The following is a 24,200-nucleotide window of genomic DNA, read 5'->3' as shown; positions in this document are numbered from 1 at the left end:
TTTTTTTTTTTTTTTCCTTCAGTAACTGTTACCTTATTTCAGCATCTTTGTTTGGAGTTTGCTGGGAGTTTGGGGAAACAGCCTCCAACATGGCTGGACCTGGGCTGCTGCCCGGTTGTTTACCTTTGCTGATGAGAAACACCACATACCAATTGCCCCACAGAGGCAAGTCGCCCGAGAGCCCTGCCAGCCACCCGCTCCCAAGCGCATGGTGCCTGGAGTCCTCTAGGGAGCTCACAGTGGGTAGACCTGCAAGGTTGGGGACCTGAATGCACCTTTGTAAGGGAGCGCCTCCAGGAAACTTGCTCCTGTTTCCCTAACTGGGTAAAGATGTTCCCTTCGGCCGCCAAGGCTAGGGAGCCTTCCATTTTTTTTTTTTTTAATTTTTTTTTTTATTGTTGGTCGTTCAAAACATTACATAGTTCTTAATACATCATATTTCACAGTTTGATTCAAGTGGGTTATGAACTCCCAATTTTACCCCGTATACAGATTGCTGAATCACATCAGTTACCCTTCCATTGATTGACAAATTGCTTTTCTAGTGTCTGATGTATTCTGCTGTCTGTCCTATTCTCTACTATCCCCCCTCCCCTCCCCTCCCCTCCCCTTTTCTCTCTCTACCCCTTCTACTGTAAATCATTTCTTCCATTTGTATTATCTTGTCTTACCCCTCCTTTCCTCTTATATGTCATTTTGTATAACCCTGAGGATCGCCTTCCATTACCATGCGGTTTCCCTTCTCACTCCCTTTCCCTCCCACCTCTCATCCCTGTTTAATGTAAATCTTCTTCTCAAACTTTCGTCCCTACCCTGTCCTTGTTTACTCCCCTTATATCAAAGGGGTCATTTGGTATTTATTTTTTAAAGATTGACTAGCTTCACTTAGCATAATCTGCTCTAATGCCATCCATTTCCCTCCAAATTCTATGATTTTGTCATTTTTTAATGCAGAGTAATACTCCATTGTGTATAAATGCCACATTTTTTTTATCCATTCATCTATTGAAGGGCATCTAGGCTGATTCCACAATCTTGCTATCGTGAATTGTGCTGCTATGAACATCGATGTAGCAGTGTCCCTGTAGCATGCTCTTATTAGGTCTTTAGGGAATAGACCGAGAAGGGGAATAGCTGGGTCAAATGGTGGTTCCATTCCCAGCTTTCCAAGAAATCTCCATACTGCTTTCCAAATTGGCTGCACCAATTTGCAGTCCCACCAGCAATGAACAAGAGTGCCCTTTTCCCCGCATCCTCTCCAGCACTTATTGTTGTTTGACTTCCTAATGGCTGCCAATCTTACTGGGGTGAGATGGTATCTTAGGGTGGTTTTGATTTGCATTTCTCTGACTGCTAGCGATGGTGAGCATTGTTTCATGTACGTGTTGATTGATTGTATGTCCTCCTCTGAGAAGTGTCTGTTCAGGTCCTTGGCCCATTTATTGATTGGGTTATTTGTTATCTTATTGTCTAATTTTTTGAGTTCTTTGTATATTCTGGTTATTAGGGCTCTATCTGAAGTGTGTGGAGTAAAGATTTGTTCCCAGGATGTAGGCTCCCTGTTTATCTCTCTTATTGTTTCTTTTGCTGAGAAAAAACTTTTTAGTTTGAGTAAGTCCCATTTGTTGATTCTAGTTGTTAACTTTTGCGCTATGGGTGTCCTATTGAGGAATTTGGAGCCTGATCCCACAGTATGTAGATCATAACCTACTTTTTCTTCTATCAGATGCCGTGTCTCTGATTTAATATCAAGCTCCTTGATCCATTTTGAGTTAACTTTTGTGCATGGCGAGAGATAGGGATTCAGATTCATTTTGATGCAAATGGATTTCCAGTTTCCCCAGCACCATTTGTTGAAGATGCTATCCTTCCTCCATTGCATGCTTTTAGCCCCTTTATCAAATATAAGATAGTTGTAATTTTGTGGGTTGGTTACTGTGTCCTCTATTCTGTACCATTGGTCCACCCGCCTGTTTTGGTACCAGTACCATGCTGTTTTAGTTACTATTGCTCTGTAGTATAGTTTGAAGTCTGGTATCGCTATACCGCCTGATTCACACTTCCTGCTTAGCATTGTTTTTGCTATTCTGGGTCTTTTATTATTCCATATGAATTTCATGATTCTTTTATCTATTTCTACAAGAAATGCTGAGCCTTCCATTTTATCACCAACTTTGGGCACTGGGAGTTGAGTTCTCACAATGAGTTATTTTCTCTAAGCAATGTGTCCCCTTGCTCCCAGGTGAAGCTTGGTTCCTGACTGTGACCTGGCCACTGGCCACACTGCCTTCTACCTACAGATCAGGCCCCAGGCTCTAGCTCTCCAGCGCTCAGTTTCTGAGTTGCTCTGACTTCTGTAGCCAATAACCATTGGTGGAGCTCTGTACTGTCCAACCCAGTAGCCTGTATCCACCGTGGCCACTGAACTTCTGGAAGGTGGTTAGTCTGATTGTCAGGTGCTGTAAATGTGAAATACACCCCAGATTTCAAAGACTTAGTATGCTATAGATCAGTTTGGATCCCCCCAACATTCATGTGTTGAAGCCCTAACCCACAGTGGGACAGTATTTGGAGTGAGAATCTAAGATCAAACGAGGACATGGGTTGGAATTCTCATAGGGTTAGTGTCTTATGAGGTGACACATGGAGAAGGAGGCTCTCTGCTACCCAGGAAGGGAGCCCTTGTGGGGATCTGGCCATGCCACCACCTTGATCTTGAACTTCCAGCTCCAGAATTGTGAGAAAATAAATTTCAGTGGAGTAAGTCACCTCGTCTTTGGTATTTTATTTTTGCAGCTCAAGGACATTCACACATAGTATAAGATATAACGTAAAATACTGAATTCACATTTTATATATTTTACATGTTGAAATAATATTTTGGATATATTGGATTGAATATTATTTATTATTGAAATTAATTTTATTTATATCACTTCATTTTTTAAAAAATAAAGTGGCTACTAAAATTTTTAACTTATAAATGTGACCCTGGCTTCTATTCTAAGGACTCTAGTGACCTAGACCATTAGGTTTCTACTAAGTTATCTTAAATGGCCCCATGCTATCGTTTGCATCTGACTGTCCCCCAAAGCCCTCATGTATTGAAGTCTTGGATCCCAGCCTGAGGCACTGCTGGTTAGTGTTGTAACCTCTGGAAAATGGGGCCTAGTGAGAAGAAGCCAGGTCTCAGGGATGAGCCCATGAAGGGGATATTGGAACTCTGGCCCTTCCCCTCAGATTCTTTGCTTTTGGCTGTTATGAGATGAACAGGCCTCCTCTGCTACCTGCTTCCACCACAATGGGCTGCCGAAAACTAGCCCAAAAGCAATGGGCCATCTGAATACAGTTGAAACTTCTGAAATCATGAGCCAAAATAAACCTTTCTTCCTTATAAGTTGATCATCTCAGGTGTTTTGTTACAGTGATGCAAAGCTGACTAGCATATCCAATTGGTTACTGGGTGGTCCCTGTTCATGATGATCTCCTAACTTCTCTCTCCTTTATCTAATTTCCCATTTCTTTAGTGGCCAGTACATTAAAATAAAATAAAACTAAATAAACACATAACCCCCACCCCAAACAACAAAACTTGTTTGCTATATTTCTTGTTGCTTGCAGTGGTTTTTTTTTTTTTTTTTAGATTAAGGAAATCTCTTTCCTCTTAACCTTCCTCTGACCACGCTGTCAGGGTTTCTCCGGTTGGGAATATGGAAGGTTCTTTGGAGCAGTATAGGATATACTCTTGGCAACACTGAATGGGCTTTTCAATGGATACAGAAAATTGGGGACTCCTAGCTCATGTCACCTGGGGTAGAATTGAAATGTCTTTCCATCAGCAAAGCAGAATGTAAAAGACCTGGATGGTTTGGATATCCACATGCCTTGGGCACATCTATATTTGGTATATAGATGTTTCTGGTAGCAAATTTTGCTATTAGAATTCATGGTCTTCAGTCATAGAGACGTTGCTGTTTGCTCTGAAGTACAATCTCCTTAGTGATTAGCCCCTGCTTTTCTCAACCAGTATTGCTGGTTGTTGACCTTGAACTGACAGACTCCTTTCATTGACTTTTAGGAAAACGTCTGTCAAATAACCAAATCTGAGTAACAGAGTCGGTCAGTCATTCTTCCAGGTAACGATGGAAGACAGTGACTAATTCACCTTGTGCCTCCAGTGGTCACACAAGGCAAGCATTGTTTTAGGATACACAGGGAAAGAACTTGATGTGTGACTCCTATTTTGTCAAACAATATTTTTTTAAAAAAATGCATGCAAGTGTCCAGGCTTAGTAAGCTCCTTTCTGGTGAGCCATCGTTAGTAAAACCGGCCCCCACCTGGGAGTGGCTGGCAGTGAAGAACACAAGGGAGGTTGATTGGGTTTGGTATTCCTTGATCAGTGCTGAGGTGGCAGGAGTTTCATCTGGTATTTCTGTACCATCCGTGGAAATGCCAACACAAGAGAAAAAGGCAAAAAAAAAAAAATCTGCAATTTATTATGCAAATAGTTTTGAACTCCAGGATCTCAGAACACCCCCCACCCCACCCCCAACCCATGGCTCATAGATGATGCTTTGAGAAGTGTTTCTTCAGTGTATTGTACATGGAAAATATTGTCTTCTTCTAAACATGAAAAAGAATTTTGAGGCACTCACTGTTGGAAAAGGCTCCGGAGCACCGCGGTGACAATGTTGTTTATGGAATCCACACATCTTTTGGAAGACCAGACTCAACAATTTTCATGGTGTGTTTTAGTTTTTTGATACCTGTGTTGGGTGGCAATTCCTGTTTCCCAAGGCTGCTTGGGGTATTAGAAGTTGGCCATCTTCCTAGTTGTGATGGAAGGCAGAGGATGACTCTGTAAGATCCATGCACGACTGAAAGTTCTTCTTTTCTTGATGGGAAATCTCCTAAATCCTGCAGTCCTGGGATCTGAATTACCTGGGAGGACTCAGAACAGACACAGTTACCTGAGGGGTGCTGACGGACCCCCTCCACCATCATAAGCTGAAGTAGAGGATTCAACAAGTCTCTCATTGGGATTGGAATGTGGGCTGTGCCGAGAGGAGAGGCAAAGGCCGCATTCTCCATTCATCCACAGATGAGGCCAAGATAACGTGGGTTTTCTCGTAATATTTCTAAAGCAAAAACACTTATCAATGACATGTTGCCTTGAAAAATTGTTTGATCTCTCAGTAGAAATCCTAACACATTTTAGAAAGTAATTGCCCACATCCTATTTTCAAAGAAGGGAGCAAATAGGCAAATGTGGAAATTATTTCCATATCTCTATGGGACCTGGAGTTATACAGTCCTAAGGCCTATATAAGGCCTGTATTGATTGATTTATTGTGAAAGTTGTGCCTATATCATACAGTAACTTTTAGAAAATGTGGTTAAAGATTTTGTTTCTCCTAGCATAAAAATTATTTTGCACTTTTTGAAAGGTCAGATTTCTACCTCATTTTGCCACCAGGGATACAGATACATCTTGGTTTTTTAAGATAAATGCCTTAGTTGTCCTTTGAATGATTTTTAGTCTGACATGTTCTGGGGCAGATTGCCTTTTAGATTTAAAATCAACAGAAAGGCATAATGATACATATGCACACTATGGATATGCAGACTATTTAATCAGAGGAATTGATCCAAATCTTAAAGTTCTCGTTCTAGAAATCATCTTCTTTCTTTCGGTTTGTTTTGGTCACCACAAGAAGAAGCAAATGACCCTTACACTCCTGATTTGCCTGTCAGATTAGAAATTTTCTGAATTTTTTTTTCTACGATAATTTTGTTTCTCCGACACACCGGATCCTCAGGCAGATCTTTGCAGATGTGGTTGGACTGTGGTACGTTTTCAGTTTGCCAATTAGAAGTCCAAACAAAGTAGATGGCATATGAAGGAAATAGTTAACATCAGCTCCATTTCTCTCTCTCTCTCTCTCTCTCTCGGATTATTTCTACACATTCCCAAACCTAGATTTGCCGTGCGTTATCAAGTAATACCTGCACAAATAGATAATTTTCATGCTGGCTGGCCCTGGAGCCTTTGAAAAGCATGAAATTTACACCCACAACAATACTTCTAAAAAATGTGGTCCTTTGTGGCCAACTTAGCCAATGGAGTTTAGCATCCTCCTATTTCCTACTTGAGTTGTTCTACATTTATAGGTTTTTGATTCATGCTTTCTGACTTTATCTTCAAATGGCCAGGAACTGCCTCCTAATAATCTTCCTCCTAATAGTCCAGTTAAATAGGACCAGTGACTAGACTGTTTAACTGGAAGTCCTTTGAGGGCAGCATCAATAACATTCTCATTCAAATCAGTTTTATGAGTCGTAGCTCAAAACAGTGTTTTAGATGAACAGTGAAATCCATGTAAAGAGCTTCTCTTAAAGTTAAAATACCTGCACAGATGATAAAATAGGGAACTAATTATGCCAGTTTTGCAAAAGAATAACTTCATGGTTTTAAGAAAGATACTGACGTCTCGTAATAGTTTATTACTTACAAGCTGAGACATTTATTATAAACGAATCCTCAATTTTATAGATTCTTAGTTGTTATGGAACAAAACTGTTATTTTGGGCATCGAGTGGCACAGTTTTTGAGCATAAAATGGAAAAATAATCAGCAACTTTAGGTGAGGGAGTTAAAGTCAGTTATTAGATGAACTTAACTGGTTATTTGACTGAATTGTCCCATCAGTTTAGTCAATAATATGAATTTAGTAATTTCAGAGAAACAGTTATAGTACTTCTCAGAGGGCTAATTCAAGGCTCTTGGGGGAAGAGGTTGATTTTATATGTGATGTTTCTCATCTATTAAAGCTTTTCGTCAAGTGGGATGAGATTGATGAATGGACCTTCCCAGTGAAGGACTGGGGGAGAGGACATCATGGATTGTGTCTTACTCTCTTTCTCCTAGAAAAAAATGACACACTGAGAGTAACTGATAAGAAATTAATCTGGTGTGCAGAAGGACAGGTCCCTGGATGGCCGTGGCTGACCCAGATCTTTCCCCTCCTGCACATAGTTCTTAGAAGAACAGTAGGATATGCTGAGAATATAGCGCTCCAAGATAAGGAATAGCTTGGGCTTTGTCTGCTCCCTTCCTAGACAAGGATGTCCTGCAACACTGTAGCTCAGTGATCCCAGTCCCCTGGGGTATAAAACCCAAAGTGGAAAGCTTTCAGGGCCCCTCAGCTGTGACACAAAGTGGTGCATGCCCGGAGTAGACAGCATCTGCTCCAGGCAGCTCTTCTGAGTCTTGAGGAACCAGCTTCCAGGATTCCTAGATTTCTGTTGATTTACACTGCCTGGAGAAATACAGCTGCTTTGTAAGACCCATGGCAGTGTTCTGTCTCACTGGACTTATTCTCTGTCACGTGAGTTTGTACCAGAACTCTTGCCACATCTAGGAACCTTAGCAGAAATTGCTGAGGTGTTTAGAGTGTTCCTCTGGGACCAATAACTGGTGCATAATATTCTCTTTAATGACCTAAGTCTTCCAAGGGAATAAGAAGGTTTGCATCTCCTGATTGGAAATTCCTGAATTGTCTTCTTCCATATCTAAGAAAGAAGGCTTTGATCCTCCACAACCTCTACATTTATTCTTCATCTACTGCTCTATAGAGTAGCAGAACTGAATGCACACAAACACTCTATTCAGGAAAGGAACATCTTTTCACCTTTGGGCGAACCTGTTAGCCTATGGGATTCACAATAAGGAGTCCTAATTTCTTGTGGTTACACTTACACAGGAAACCACCCTATTCGGTAGTCTGATGGGGAGACAGAATCTACTGACTTAACTGAAGACATGGATAGAAGGCAACATTTAACTATCTTTCTCTGTTTTCAAATGGGTAACAGATAATTGACTAGAGACAATGATTTCCTTCATGTGAAAATTTCTAACTCAGATTGCCAGGAAGAATTAGAGGCAAGGAGAGTAGTTGAAAGTCATTATGATTTCAAAATTCAAGTGTACAACATGATAATCCAAATAGTCTTGGAAGAAAATAAATCACTTAAATTGAAAAGAAATGTATCATGTATTTGTGAGCACATTGGGCAAATGCAATAGAATGTTCTTCTGAGAGTGTTGTTACTACTGAGATGATTGGAACAAAACTCGATTTCAGCGGGCTCCTAGATCACTGTTCTGTTCCCTTCTGTTATTCATTAGACTCCCCTCACCTCCCATGTTAGGCACTGTGGTAGAAACACAGAGTTTAGTTGGGGAGATGGATATGTGAATAAATAATTGCTTTATAGCATATAATTATTATAATAGTGTATGGAAAAAGACCCCATGAAGATAATGAACACAGAAGAGACTTCTTGGGGGTCTTGAAGACCTTAACAGAGGAGTTATTGTTTGCATTCAGTCTAGAAATGTCGACTGGGCCAGTATCCTCTTCCATAGAGCTGTGAGCAGCCATGGGAATGAGGAAAATGACCTGTTTTTCATTTGGAAAAAGGATTTCAGGGAGAGGAAAGGAGAGGTGACGAGACCAGCTGGGGGTCCCAAGCAGGAGAAAATCAATCAAGGATGGACTTTAGTGCACGGATCTAGCATTGAGCTTCCTGCTTACTGCCCTGGTAACCGTGGGGGAAGCTATGAGCCTTGGTTTCCCCAGAGATTACATAGAATCCTTCTTTCTTTTGACCGCATTTCAGAGTCAGGATGGATCCCCACCCAAAATTTGATTGGGATGTGACTCAAACAATAGGAGGGCACGAAAGGATTTATTACTTACATAATGAGGTTTTCTGGAGAGGGCTGGGTAGGCTCCCAGGTAGGTCTGGAATGGCTTTGGGGAACAGGGCTCTATACTGGGTTTGTGTTGTGGTTGGGAAGTGGGGCTGGGGTAAGAATTCCTGGATGTGGACAGGGACTTTTTGATTTGAATCTCTCATGGGTTCTAAAGGAGGAAGCACTCAGCATTTCCTATGAGTTTCCCCAAATGTAGGGTAGAGGGAGAAAAGGAAGGGGTGGGTCTTGAAAACCGTCAGCCATCACACATTAAAAACAGGAGTCAGGTTCTCTATTACAATTCTAGTTTTGAAGATCAAGTTAAATATTCCAGGAAAAGTACTGAATATAGCATAGTCTGGCTAGAGTAAATTCCCTATGAGTGTGAGTCCGTGTGTTGTAGTTTGGATAAGTGTCCCCTAAAGGCCTGTGTATTAAAAGCATAGTCTCCAGCCTATGGCACTATTGGGAGGTGGTGGAACACTTAGGAATTGGGGACTCGTGGAAGAAAGTTAGTTCATTGGGTATATGCTCTCGAAAGGCATATTGGGACCTTGTTTGCTCTTCTTTCTCTCTCTCTTTTTTTTTTTTTTTTTTTTTTGCTTCCTGGAGGCATTGAGGTGAACAGACCTCCTTTGTCCTGTGCTCCTACCATAACACACTGTGCTATCACAGGTCCAAAGCAACAGGGCCAAGAGACCATGAGCCAAAATCTTTGAAACCATGAGCTCAAATAAACTTTTCATCTTTTAAAGTTATTTATCTCAAGTTTTTTTTTTTGGTCACAGTTATGGAAAACTGACTGAACACAAGGCAATGAAGATTATGCTAATGATGAAAACACAATTAACACAGCTGCTCTATGGGTGATGGACATAAGGGTTTACATTGAAAAAAAAATTTAAATTTTATTGTGCTTCAAACATAATCTGATTGTACTTTGGGCCTCCCATTCTCCTATAATTTTAACAGATCTCCATTAGAGGTGAATGAATAAATCAAAATGAACTGAATGCCTGCTATGTACCCAATTCTAGAGTGGGCACTGTGAGAGATGCAGGGATTTCTGTCCTGATGGTGTTAAGTCTTTCCCTCTTCTCCTTCTCTCAAATTGTGGGAGAAAATGGGATCATATTAACATAAAGTTATCAACCAGGCATTCTGTAGGATTTGGGATCAATTACTTTTTGCTTAGAGTTCATGAAAATGTGACTTATGGAGCCAAAGTCTAGCTGGTAATTAATGAGAAGGGCCCATAGGCAGGAAACGTCAGGAGGAAATGCAGTAGGAAAATGCAGCGATGCTGTAGTTGGAGTTAGAACGAATAGTCAGAGATAAAAATGGAAATGCAGTGGAGGTTGAATTGTATAGAATTTTGAATAAAATGCCGAGAGTTTGATCTGTAGACAAAAAAAGGGTCATTGAAGGTTTGGGAGCAAAGCCGTGATATCATCAAACTGCTCTTTGGGGATCAGGACTCTCGCAGCAATATTTTGGGTAGCATGAAGGAGAACAGGGACCAAGAGAACAGTGGAGAAGTTCCTGAAAATGCCTAGACTATTCAGCTTTGGTCCAAATATAGGAAGAGGGATGCTGGTGTTGAAGATATGACCAAGAAGGTAGAACAAACAAGGTTTGGCAACTGCTCGGAGGCAGATGGACAGGAGGATGCCAGGAAAACCTTGAGTCTTTAATCGGGGAGACTCATAGGATCATAATAGCATTTGTGGCAATGGGCAGGGGAGGTTCAGGAGTGGACTTCAGAGTGTGAGGCAGAGCCAAGGGAAACAGCGGCTTCACATTAGGAAGTGTTGGGTTTGAAGTGTCAGAATTCAGCAGAGAGTTGAAATACACAGGGAGAAGTGGGCCAAGAAATATAGGTTTGGGGTAAAGTGGAAGTGGAACCTGGAGCAGAGAAGATTGCATGGAGGACGTGCTATGTGCCAGGCATTGTGTGGGGGACATGGTGTAGTCAAGGAGACACATAAGTAAAGGAATAACTAGAATTCTGTGCTGTAAGTGCTTTACTACAATGTACATGGGCAATGACCGTGGCACCACAAGGCAGAACACGGCGAACTCTGCAGGGAGAATCAGGCTCCCCTCTAGCTGGGCCTGAAAGGCTGAGTCTAAGTCTGGGAGCCCTCCAGGATGAAATCATTGCAGAGGGAAAGCGCAGTTGGAAGGCGTGCTGTGGGCTGGGGGAGTGGCGGTTGTTGGGCTCCCTGGGATAGGGTTGGGATGGAAGACAGATGGTGTGAGGGTTTGGATATGAAGTTCCCCTCCAAGGCTCACCTGTTGAAGTCTTGGTCCCCAGTGCAGCAATGTCTAATGCTGCAGCATTTGGGAAGGAATTGGGTCATGAGGGATTTGACCCCATCAGTGCATGAATCCATTGGTAGCTGAAAAGAACACTGGACGGCAGTGGAAGCTATAGGCAGATGGGGCATGGTAGGAGGAAGCAGGACACGGGGATACGGGGATGCCGCTGGAGACTATATCTTGTCCCCGGCCCCTTCCTTCTTCTCCCTGTCTTCTTGCCAGAGGCCAGACTCTGAACAGCTCTCCTCCACCACACCCTCCTGCCATGATGATCTGTCTCACCTCAGGCCCAAAGCAATGGAGCCAGCCGACTGTGGACTGGAACCTCTGAAACCAGGAGCCCCAAATAAATGCTCCCTCTTGTTCACAGTGTTGAGCATCTGACTTACACGGAAGGGAATACGGCAGAGGACCTCACTTCAGGGTCTGAAGGAGGAACGGAACACGGCAGCAGGGACAGGAAGGAAGAGGGAAAAAGGAAAACCAGCCAGACGTGAGGTCTTGAAAGTCATGTTCCGCATCAGCTCAACTGGTGAGAGATGGAGGTGCGCTCCACCCACCGGGGTCCCTCCCTGCAAGTTCTCAGCCCTTCATTTCCCTCATCTGTTAGGGAGGGTTTTGGACGAGAAGGTTCTTGAAGCCCTTTCCTGTTCTGAGGTTCCATCTGGCTCCCCAACTTTGGGAAGCTTTATTTTCTTTTGAGTCGTGTTGAACAATTTGGTGTTCTGGTAATGAGAGTCTAACTGGAAGGCTCGTGACCTAGAAGAGCTAACGCACCTCCTCTCAGGGGCTGACTTACTCCCAGGGCACCGTTCAGAGGCTGGGAGCACTTCCTCAGGAGATCTCCCGAGGGGCCTTCATCCAACGGTCATGGGCTGCTTAGAGTGGGAGGGACATACAAATATTTACAAAGGTCAAGTTGGAAAATATTTTAAAACCATTGAACTGCAAAACATGTGTTTAGCATTTGTAGTGTTTGGAAGGAAAAAAAAGATACTTTTAATCATCTTTATTCTTCTTAGAGTTTGACCAGCTTCTCATAGCCCTTGGAGAACTTCTTCCCAACAGCAACAAATAACCAGCATTTGCTCCCGAGAGGGGCTCTTGCACCATTCCCTGTGACTTAGGTGAAGGCTCGATTGGAGGGTGTGTTTTCAGATCCTCGCCATCTTAAATAAATAATCCAAGTCCCTGGCATTCATAAAAGCAGTAATTCTGTCAAGTGTCCTTGCTAACTTCCTAAACTTCTGAGGGGGCCGAAGCTGGTGATTTATGAACACTGCCAGAATCTGAGCTGTCGTGTTTTTCAGGGGATTTGTTGGGGGGTAGACTTTTAAGAGTAATTGCCATGTGTCAGAAAGATGCTTAGCCTCCTTGACACGGTGAGCTCCACTTTATTTCAAAGGTCAAATGGCAGGAGAATTACATTTGAAAGGATGCCCTCTCCACGTTTACAAGTAGAAAGTAAACGTTGTAATATGCTAAGTTTAATTCTGACTTCATGTGGGAGTCAGTTCACTTGGTGTGTACCTTGCTGCTCAGGACAGCTGCGTTCAACATCCTGGATTTGCAGCCTTTGCCAAAGTTGAGTGGGTTGTTCCTCTCTGGACGGTCCCAGATTCTAACATTGATCTTATCAGGTGAGATGGGTCTTCCTGGTGCATGATCCAGACACTCAAGGGATGTTGAGGAAATCTCAGTGTAGGCTTCCCAGTCTCCAAATAATCAGATCCATCTCCCATAGACTGAGTCATTCTGATTGATGTTAGATTTTACTAAAATGCTTCAATTTGGTGTTTTGGACTGTGACTTCTCCTTTATTCCTCTTCTATCCTGATTTTTTCTCTTAATTCTCCTCTATGGCCAGCCTCAGTTGGCCTTATTCTTTCAGGTTTGAGTTGAGCTGGTTAGTATGTCATCCATTCATCCATTTGGGCTACATAAGGGAATACCATAGACTGGGTGATTTGTACTGATCAGATTTTTTTTTTCTTTTTTTGCTCATAGTTCTGGAGGCTGGCAAATCAAGATCAAGTTGCTGGGGGGCTCCGGTGAGGGTTTGCTTTCTGGTTCACAGATGGCACTTTCTTGCTATCCCCTCACATGGAGCAAGGGGTGAGGCAGCTCTCAGGAATTCTTTTAGAAGGACACCGATCCCATCCAGGAGAGTTTCTGCATGACCTAATCCCTTCCCACAGCCCCACCTTCAAATACCATCACGTTAAGGTTAGGATTTCAACATAGGAAGTTTGGAGAGACTCAAACCTTCAGCACCAGATGTGACCAGAGCTCTCCAGAATTGGCAGAAGCTAGTTTTCACCAGTCGCCATGTTTAGTCATTTTCCCCCCTGCCTCCACCACCCCATCAAAACTTAGTTTTATGTCCCCTTCTATATGGATGGCGATTTTATAGTGAAGCCTTCCCTCATGTGTGCTTAAAAGAATGGCACATACCTCAGATTACACGCTCATTCTCGGGGAGCCACAAAAATTATTAACATATTAAAAGGCTTTGGAAAGTCCTGTGGTCTAGAAACTTGTCTAATTTGAGCATTTCCAAACAAAACAAAACATGAACATTTCTTTCACCACATAATCCTTTTTTTCATCTATTTAGATCTCAATTGAAGCTAACGTTTAGTGGAACACACTTAAGGAATATAGTTTGGAAGCATTAAAATTCCTTTACAGCACTGTCAGCAAAAGGTGCTACCTTTCCACATCCAGGCATTCTTGAGGGACTAGAAGTATCACCTCAGGCAGGACAGCCCCAAACTCACTGAGGAATTTGAAGGCACAGCATCTGCAGAAACTGAAAATGTATGGCAGATCTTATTGGCTTTGCCTGTGTGACATTAACTTCAAGTGTTCTGCTAACAGCATCCTAATATTTTTTAAAAAATTAAACTTAAAAGTCAGAATTATGCTCCCCTTCTAAAGTTCACATGTTGAAGTCCTAACCCTTAGAATCTCAGAATGTGATGTAGGTGGAGATGGAGCTTTGAAAGAGGGGATGGTGTTACAGGGAGACCATCAGGGTGGGCCCCGAAATGACTGGTGTCCTTATAAGAAGAGGAGATTAGGACACACACACATAGTGAAGATAGTGTGAGGACCCAAGACCTCTATCATGTACCAGGCCAGGACTGAGCCCTCAGGAAAAAAAATAAATAAAAAAAAATAAACAACCCTGATGTCACTTCCATCTCAGACCGGTAGATTCCAGAACTGGGAGAAAGTGCATTTTTGATTTTTAAGCCATCTTGGTTTGGGATACTTTGTTATGGCAGCTGTCAGTTTCACAGCCCTGTTGTGCCGTAGCAGTGGGACTGGAAATATCCAGAGAAGTGCACACAAGGCACAGGCTTACTGAGAAGTGCTTACAGGGAAGGTCCGGTGACAAGCAAAACAGATAGCACCTGGGTTGCTCACGGTGGTTTTTCCAGTGCTGGCCAGCTGGACAAGTGACATGGGTCCCTTCACAGTGCCTTCAGCCCTACATTAGTGGCTGCTGTTTTCCATGTTAGGTTCAAAAGCAGGCTCATCCCCAGCATTAGCTTCTTGATTTGCTCAGTTTGCTTGTAGGACCAGTGTGCTGAGGAGCAAGTGTCCTGGTTTCCATGTAAGAAGCAACACTTCACAGATAACTCCAACTGGCCCTGGTGCCCAGCAGCCATGAGAAAGTCAGGGCTCTAAGTTACGTGGGCATTCCTGGCCCTGCTCTCCTCATTCCCTGGGCTTGGCGAGGTTCCTGGGAACTAAAGGAGTGTTTCAGGGACAGGGAGTCCTTCTGCCCTTCTTTTCTTGTAAGGGTGATATGCTGGCAGCCGTAGTTAATCCATCAGGTGGAAGTGAGATTAATCCGTTGCAGGGATACTGTGTGATTCAGACCCAGCCAATGAAAACATGGTATGACAAAGCCAGAGCCATTGGCTCTGGGTTGGTCACATGACCCAAAACGAGCCAACGAGATCCAGCCCCTACTTTCTTGCAGCCCTGGCAAGACAACCTCTTCCTCCTGGGTGATAGGTAGGAGGTTGGCTGGAAGCTGTCTTGACCACCCCAAAAGGAGACAGCCAGCCCGAGAACAGAGCCCAAAAGGGACTGGAGAACTGGGAGTAATGGGGTCAGGATCCTGGTAACATCATATCAGCAACTAAATCTAGTCCTGCCTGAAGTTTTTTCCAGGTCTTTTCAGTTATGGAAGCCAAAACATTCTTGTCTTTTCTTTTTTTTTCCCCCTCCAGAGACAGTGTGAGTTGCAAAAAATCCCGAATGATATGTACTGAAAATGATGTAGGTTTGTGAAGATGTCCATGAGTGTGACCTTGCTATTCTCCCTCTACCTTTCCTTCCCAAATGTCTCTTTAGCCTGCTTTTGTTGAATATAATCTCAGAAATAATAGTCTTTGTTCCTTGAAATATACGAGATCTTTGTCAGATGAACCCTCCCATGGATCCTATGGTGATCTACTCTGGGCTGGTGTGAGTGACCCCACCAACCAGAATTTACAGCTGATCGGTCACTTCCCCCACTGCCTCATATTTATAGCAAATGCCTTTAAAGTTACGATGGAATCATGATTAACATATTGAATTATCACCAACAAAAGTCTTTTATAAACCATTTTGTAATTATCTCTCATATTCAATTTCCTGGATAAACAATCTTTCAGAACTATATTCTACAATTCCTTAAGGGATATTAGAATTTAGGTCAAAGACCCCATGGACACAAAGCTTTAGGGCATAGAAACTTCTGTAGAATGTGACTTCTTGAATTGTGGCAATAAGGAAATTGTCTGCGAGCCCACAGCCTGGGGCTGGAATCCCACTATTGTGTAACCTCCTCTTCTGCCTCTTCATTTATCCCATGCTCCTGGGGTAATCGGTCGGTTCCTGTCAGCACACGGGGTGCACCAGCCTTGGAAGATGCATTCAGAAAAATCTCAGAGAAATGGAAATGCATGCAAACATTTCTTTTGGATCTTTAAGCACCATTGTTTAGTGAACATGGGCCAAAAACCTTGTCACAACAAGTTTCCTGTTGAAAGAGATGGTGTGTACTCTTCTCTTATCAGCCGGACAACCTGGCAAGCACCTTCTATTGGTGAAATGTCCTGGCACTTCCCTGTGGCGTGTGGCCAACGCTCAGGAGTGGTGAGTGGCACACAGGCCACTGTTGGCCGCCTTGCTCGACGACATGGAGATGCATGTGTGTCCTGTGCTCCCCTTCTCTGCCACCTACATACACATCTTGGGTGAAAAATCTACTAGAGTGGCTGGGGATAAGGGAGCAAAACACAGACAGACAAACAGACTTGTTTTAGAATGAAGTTGCTTCTTTCTTGAAAGTCTCCTCTATGAATTTTTGTATTCTTACCTCTTTTCTGCCCTCAATGAAAATTTGGCAGTAGAAGATGTATTACCTAAACCTTATGCCTTCTAACTATTAAAAAAGAGCCTACCAGAATTTATATGAATGGTTATCAAGATTCCAGATATTACTTTGAAACATTATTTAATAAATATGGATTTGAAAGTCATATGATGTATACTATGTAGAGAAAAAAATGCTAGAGCTTATAGTTTGCTTTCCTCCTATACTATATTACTTTTTAAAACTATGAAACATGAAGTGGTGATAAAGTTCTCTCCATAATACTGGGTTACTCTCTTGAAAACAGAAAAGAACTATTGTTATGGTTTCGATATTAGGTTTTCCCCCAAAGTGAGAAAACTTAAGAAAGTTTAAAAGTGTGTGTGTGTGTGTGTGTGTGTGTGTGTGTGTGTGTGTCTGTGTAGCTCCATTGTCTAGATTTTTATGCTATTCCCAGAGGAAGACAGTAATGGTGTTTAAACACACAGGCTTTACCTAGGGTCACTTGAACTTGGGCCCCAGCTTTATTAATTTCTCACTGCAACGTGTAGGACAATAGATTTCACCCTTTCTTCCTCCATTTTCCCATCTGTAAAATGAGGCTTAACAATAGTACCTACCTCATAGGATCACGGCGAGGATTAAAACATAAGGTTGATGCTGAGAACACATTGCCCAGGGCTGGGGATGTGGCTCAAGCAGTAGCTCGCTCTCCTGGCATGCATGGGGCGCTGGGTTTGATCCTCAGCAACACATAAAAATAAAATAAAGATGTCGTGTCCACTGAAAACTAAAAAATAAATATTAAAAAAATTCTCTCTCTTTAAAAAAAAAAAAAAAAGAACACATTGCCCCGTTTGGCTTGGAGGACCCATGACAAAACGTTGCTCTTCTCACGATTTATTGCTGCTGTTCCCGGTTCTTGGTACGTTGTAGGAGCTCCAGAGATGTTGGCTGGATTTCTCAATTTTATTCGCTATTCATTATATTTTTGCAATTGCCCTTTCAAAGGTTAAACAGAAGGATGAAAGACACTCTTTTCATCCTAAAGTCAAATACAGTCTTCTCTGTGAACTGCAGATGTCAGAATGCTGAGTAATACCACACCCATCTAGAGGTATTGTAAGTGAGGGAGGAAGAAGGAATTTGCCAGTTGAGAAAGGATTCCTTTAGGTATGTGGAAAAACAGAAGCTCTGACTGAAAAACAAAGCTGAATCTTTTATAAGAAAATGCCCAGGCCATGCATAGCCAGAAAAACTTAGTTCATAAATTAGTTTTACAGATTTTTTTTTTGCAAAGTGCTAAAGCAATTTAATGTCAGGATGCACTGATTCTAATAAAAATAAATTAATAAATTTAAAATGCTCGGGCACCTATATTCAAAGGCCGCCAGGCATTTTAATAGGAGATAAGTGAGAACCATTAATCATGGTTCCCACAAGTTTCCCCACATCACCCTAGGCAACAGTGGCCCAGCCGAGGAATGGCACTGTGAGGAGTCTGCAGGCGCTGGATAAAATAGTGATTTTTATCTGCATCTTCTACGCTCCATTTTGTCTATATTTTTGCTCTCTTACAAGTAAGTACAAGATTGCACCTGTTGACAACTTAATTTTTCACCTTTTGGCCCTGCCCTTAGGAAAAGGTAATAAAATCAGTGGAATTCGTTCGCCTTTTCTACTTGATTGGCATAAATTATTGGTCACCCTGGGAAAGAAGCTGTGAGAAGCCCAGTCATCCATGGGCCTCCTGTATGCGAGGACTGCGCTCCTCTTACCCACGAAGTAAGTTCAGAGTCACGGATTTATTAAAAGAATCCTTAACTTTTCTAGGGTCAGAGACTTCTTGGAGAGTCTGATGAAAATGAGGTGCCTTCTTTCCCCAGAGAACACAGTGGGACTCTGGTTCATCCGTAGACTCCTTAGAGATCTAAAAGTGCCACTCTGAGAAACTCTGTGGAGGGTACATTACAGATGTCACACTTACACGGCAAAGCAATTAGGACCACATGGAGGACAATTTGAAGAAATGCCCCCCTGGAGACAAATTGGGAATCCATCATTAGCTTTGACTTTTTTCTTTTCTTTCTTTCTTTTTTGGTGGTGAGGATTGACTCCAGGGTTGCTTTACTACTGAGCTACACCCCCAGTCCTTTTTATTTTTATTTTGAGATAGAGTCTCTCTGAGTTGCTGAGGGTCTCTTTAGATTGCCTAGGCGGGCCTCAAATTTGTAATCCTCCTGCCTCAGCCTCCTGGGTTACTGGGATTACAGGAGTGAGCCTCCACACCCTGCCAGCCTTGACTCTGGAACTCACTTTCCCCATAAATCCTTTGCTATTTTCTCATCTTGATTTTCTTCCTAGATTCCAGGACTATTTAGTCACACTGTTGCAGCAGAATTCTCTTTCCCATCCTAAGCAGAGTTTTAAAGTAGGACATATTCCATTGTAAGGAAAAAAATTACAAGTACTTCCTTAACTGCTTTCGCTGTAGGAGCAATAATTGATACCAACTCAGTTGACTCCTGTTCTTCCCAGGGTTCACACCAACTACTGCACCATGCCCCTGCTCCCAATAACAGATTGAATTCTTTCCTGAAAACTGTCGCTTTCCAACACAGTGCCAGAGTTCTTTTTCAGCAGTGATTTGATGACTCCTGTTATACTATCTAATTGAATTAGCTTCTGCGGCAGCCAGTCTCCTCTCTGAGGGAAATAATTGGGGCTAACACATTTGCTACCTTTATAACCAAATCACTGAATCTCCTGGGGATCCTGTTTCCTGTTCTGTCAAAGGATAGGACTGGACTTTCATCTCTATGGTTGCTTCAAGTTTAAGATTCTACAATTTGTAGAATTTTAAAATTCTTTTAATTTTTAAGACTTCCATAATTTTTGCACATACATATCTGTGTATTTGGGTGTGTGTGAGACACACACACACACACACACACACACACACACACATACTTGGCTTTCTAAGTTGCTGATACCCTCTGAAAGAACCCAAATTTTTGAATATACCTTTTTCTTATTAGGACATTTAAAACACTGGGAACCATTTATACCTTCCTTTAGGTTAGGCTTATCACTCAAATAAAACATCTGAAGGTTACTGGCCAATTATTCACTTGCAGTCACAAGTCTGAAATATCAGGTTTTAAAACAGTTAAAAAAGTTGTGATTTTTTTTTCATGTACATCAGTTTCTGCTGCATGAACACAGTATGAAGTGCAAGAATAGTTGCACTGAGATGTGTTTAGGAACAAATCTGTAATGTTCTAGGACAGCACTCCACGCTGCACCTTGGACGTGCTACGTGAACGTTTGTTGCGCAAGGGAAGGTCTCATAGCGGATAGAGAACGGGCATCAAGTCCCACTGTTGTTTCTGGAGGAGGGAATTAGGAATTGGAGAGGAAGTGAGAGTGGAGAGGAATCAGAGTGAGAAGACAGAACACAACCTCAAAAAAGGAACGGTGAATGGTAGAGCAGAAGAGATGGCCAGCTTGGAGTACTTTGGGGAGGTCATGAAACCAATAAGGCTTATGATGAGAATCCAATAAAGATTTTGTGTGCATTTTATTTCAAAATAGGTAATTTTATTTATGGTAAGGTATAGAATGCCTCGTATCATCCACTGTTTAGATGGTGTGCATTTTACTGAATGAAATATCCTTTGAGGGAATCAAAGTTGATGCATTTTAAAACATCTCTAGGTTATCTGAAGCCACTGGGTAAATTCCATAAGTCAGGGAAATTCTGACCTTGCATAAGATCTCATAAAGCCTACCTACTTTATCCTCTCCACTCATCTTCAAATAATTTTTGCAGTTGAAGATTTTCAGCAAAAACGATTTTATCAGTTTGGAATATATTTGGCTTACAAGTAATACAAGCCGGGGCTTAAAGGATACAGATGACCAGAATAAGATGGTTTCTGGCACTGATTCAGATGCACTGTGATACCATTAGATGTCCAAGTCTCTTCCTTCTTTACATTCTCTCATCCTGTCTTTGATTCCATCTTTAAGGTTGCAAGATGGTTGCACTAGCTCTAGTCATCACATCAAGAGGAGTAGAAGTGTATGTGTGTATATGTGTGTGTGTGTGTGTATATATGTGTTGGTGGATAGACTTCTGTCTGCTTTCAAAAGGAAATGTAAAAAATTCCCTAGAGCACAAATGAACTTTCACATGTATCTCACTGGTCAGATGGTTTTTCCAAAGCTGTCAGAGATGCAAGAGAGGGTGGGAGTGAACATCTCACTTGGGCACACCTGAGGCTCATGTGGGGCTTAGCTGGAGCTCTCCTGGGGCTAGACTCTGTTCTGTTCCAACAACATTTGGGTTTAGGTGATAAAGAAGAATCAGAGTCTGGAAATACGTTTTGGAACCTAGAACATTTGACTCAGTGACACTGTTAGAAAGATAGTGGAATCAGAAGAATGAGAGGAAAACTGAATTTCCCTGTTATTTGTTGTTGTTATTATTAATTTTTTGGCCAGTATTCATTCTTTCTTTCTTTCTTTCTTTCTTTCTTTCTTTCTTTCTTTCTTTCTTTCTTTCTTTCTTGTTGTGCATGACAATACAATGATCTTGACATATCATACATTTGAATCAAATGGGGTATAATTTCTCATTTTTCTGCGTGTACAGGTTGCAGAATCACATTGGTTATACAGACACGTATATACAAACAGCAGTACTAGGGTCTATTTTATTCTGCTGCCTTTCCTATCCCCTCTTCCCCTCCCCTCCCCTCCAGTATTACTTCTTATAATTGCTTGTTGCTCAGTAACCTTAGGAGCACATTTAGTGAATACTGACATAAGTTATGTTTAATAGTTTAAATAACTATGAGTCAGATGTGTCCTGTGTTGAAATTATTTTCCATCGATGAATTTTAAATTTTACTTTAAACCATTGAATGTATTAAGCTGCTACACAGACTTAATGATTTGCATATATACAGTTTTAGAATGAAAGTCCTGCTTCTTTGGTTAATGGACAGAGTTGAGAATATGGCAGGATTTTATATATAATAGTATTTAGGGAAAAATAAAATTTTTCTGACATTAGTCAGAAAAATGGGGAAAAAAAGGGCAGGGAGGGAATTAGAGATTGCTTAGAAGCACAGGATGAGAAGGAGAATGAAACTTAGGTTGGAAATGGCAAAGACTATAGTAGGATAACAGAAATTTAAAAATAAGGTGTTGAAGTTCTCTGTACTTTTTAAATTCAAGTTTTATTATGGAAACTTTCAAGCCTACATAGAAGTAGAGAGGAGAGGGAGGCAGAGCCCCTCATGCCCACCTCCTGACTTCCTGGGGTTATTTCCTTTAATCTTGGTGCCCTGTCTCATCTCATTTGGGAGTGTATCCCAGACATCACATCATGTCACCAGTCAGTATGGTATTATTATTATTTTAATGGAAAATCTCTGACTACGTGGTTATCTTTGCAGTTGGATGGAGCTGAACTCAGATTCTGGCCCCAGTACTGGCAGCTGTGGGCATTGGGAAAGTTGGTTCAACCGCTCTCCACATACTTCTTGAGCATCCTCTGGGAGCCAAGCGGAGATAAATACACTCAGTGATTTCAGACAGGGAGTGATGGGATTGAAGAGATGCAGAAGGTCAATGGCACCAAGACTGGATGGAGGTTCATTTACACTGGGTGGCTGGGAGCCACCGTCTGCTGGACTTGGGGCTTCTCAGCTACTCAAAGGGGATAGCGTGACCTGCTTCCTGTGGCTGTTGAGAATCTCAGCATTTGGCAAAGTGCTTGGCAAAGGCCTGACTCCTGGCCCATTCCAACCACAGAGTCCCCACCGGGTAGATCTCCACTGCTCCTCGTCAGAGCTGTCCCAGCAGGGCTGTAGCGGCCTCTCCTGCTTCACTCTGATGCCAGGTGCACTAGATACGATGCACGGATTGTCCTGTTCCAGTACGGACTCTGAGAACAACTCCATCAGGAGAATTTTATTCCCCCACAAGGCACCTCATTCTACAACTCCACAGTCGCCAAAATTACATCAAGGAAATAAGGTTACTTTGGGCCTGCCTCCTTTTCCTCTTGGCCTTCAGCTTTGTGAGAAATAACTGGCTTGGAAATTCACAGAATCTTGGTGTAGAAAAGACTTTTGGCTAGAGTGAGTATATGAGAAGAGCTGCCTAAAAATCTTACATTAGATTTATAAAAAATCTTTTGAGATTGAGTTTTCCAGTTTCCAACTTGGCAGATCCTTAATTCTAATCCAAACAAAGTGCTCTTGGCAGTTTATCAGAAAAACTTGAGGTTGGAGGACTGGCTCCTTTTCTGGGATTTAATGATCTTTTTCATGATATTTCAGCAGATCGGCTTTTATTTATATTAAAGGTAAGCTTTGATCCAAATTCCATGTAACGAAGCAACAAACAAGGTCGGGGGAGGGGGGACTCAATGCAGTCATTCACTTCCTTCAGCCGTGTCTAGCGCAAGGCCAGCTCTCTGCCATGACACACACACTGCCTGTGTGCGGCCCAGGAAGTTTGAAGAACACAGAGGGGCTCTCATTCTGAAGGAGTGGTGAGAGAGTTTCAGCCATTCCATCCCCAGTTGCTTAACAGGAACAGTAAGACTGAGGATGAGTGAGCTTGAGGACTAGCTTATCGTTTTCCCCCAGAGATTATGAGTATGCAGGTTCCCTGTGGATTTTTACCAATCTGCGTCAATTGATGAGGACCATCCCATCCCCTGGCTTCTGGGCCAATCAGTGCTGTTGGCTTTTAGCCTCCTAGACTATGCATTCCCATGAAGAGCTGTTTCAAATCTTTCAGAAACTTCTCTATTACTTTCCCCAACTACTTGACCCAGGGAAAGCTCCTTGTTTGCTTTGCCACAACCTTCTATGTCACTGGCAGGAGGCAACCTCCTCCTGAGCCCTTCCCAGGCACAGCAGAGCTCTCGTGCACCTGCTCCATCTTGCTGGACCTCCCTTTCACCCAGGTCTGCACTTCTGGCTGCCTCTAATCTGAACCTTCCCACCGTTGCCTCTTTCTCTTGCCCTGTATTAACTTTTGCTCCTCTGTGGTCTCTCCAAGTGGGAATATTTCTACTCTTGACTCTTCTCTGGGAAATGACTTCCCTGTCTTATCTGCATTTTCAAATCCTTCCCAGCCCTGGTAGTTGTCTCTCACTGCCACAACAAATGATCAAAACATAGTGGCTTAACCCATCCGTCATTTGTCACCTTCCAGTTCTGTGTCTTCCAGACACACCTAAAGGCTGCATTGATCTCCCTCCTTCCCCCATCTTGTTAGTTGCTTCATTACATTGAGCTTGGATCAAAGAAGTCAGGGTTTCCCTGGCCAAAAATCCAGCTGTAGGCAGGCTGAGCCTCTTTCTGGTGACTCTGTGGGAGAATTCATTTTCTGCTGTGGGTGCAATTCCTTGTGGTTGTAGGACTGAGGCTCCTGGTTTCCTGGCTGGCTGCATTCCTTTGCTGTTGGCCTCCTTCTCCTGTCTTCAGAACCAGTAGCTGCAGCCAGTCCTTCTCCTGTGGCACCTCTGTGATCCTCTTCTCTGTGTTTTAAGAAATTATGTTATGACATTGAGCCCCTCGAGACCACCCAGGGTGATTCAAGGTCAGCTGGTTATCTGTCTCAGCCCTATCACAACCTTCATGGGTTGGAAAATCATTCATCCATATAAGTCAGAGAGAGAGAGAGAGAGAGAGAGAGAGAGAGAGAGAGAG

This window comes from Urocitellus parryii, chromosome 8 (assembly GCF_045843805.1).
Source record: "Urocitellus parryii isolate mUroPar1 chromosome 8, mUroPar1.hap1, whole genome shotgun sequence".
In the NCBI taxonomy this organism is placed as follows: domain Eukaryota; kingdom Metazoa; phylum Chordata; class Mammalia; order Rodentia; family Sciuridae; genus Urocitellus; species Urocitellus parryii.
Note: the sequence above shows the minus strand (reverse complement) of the source record.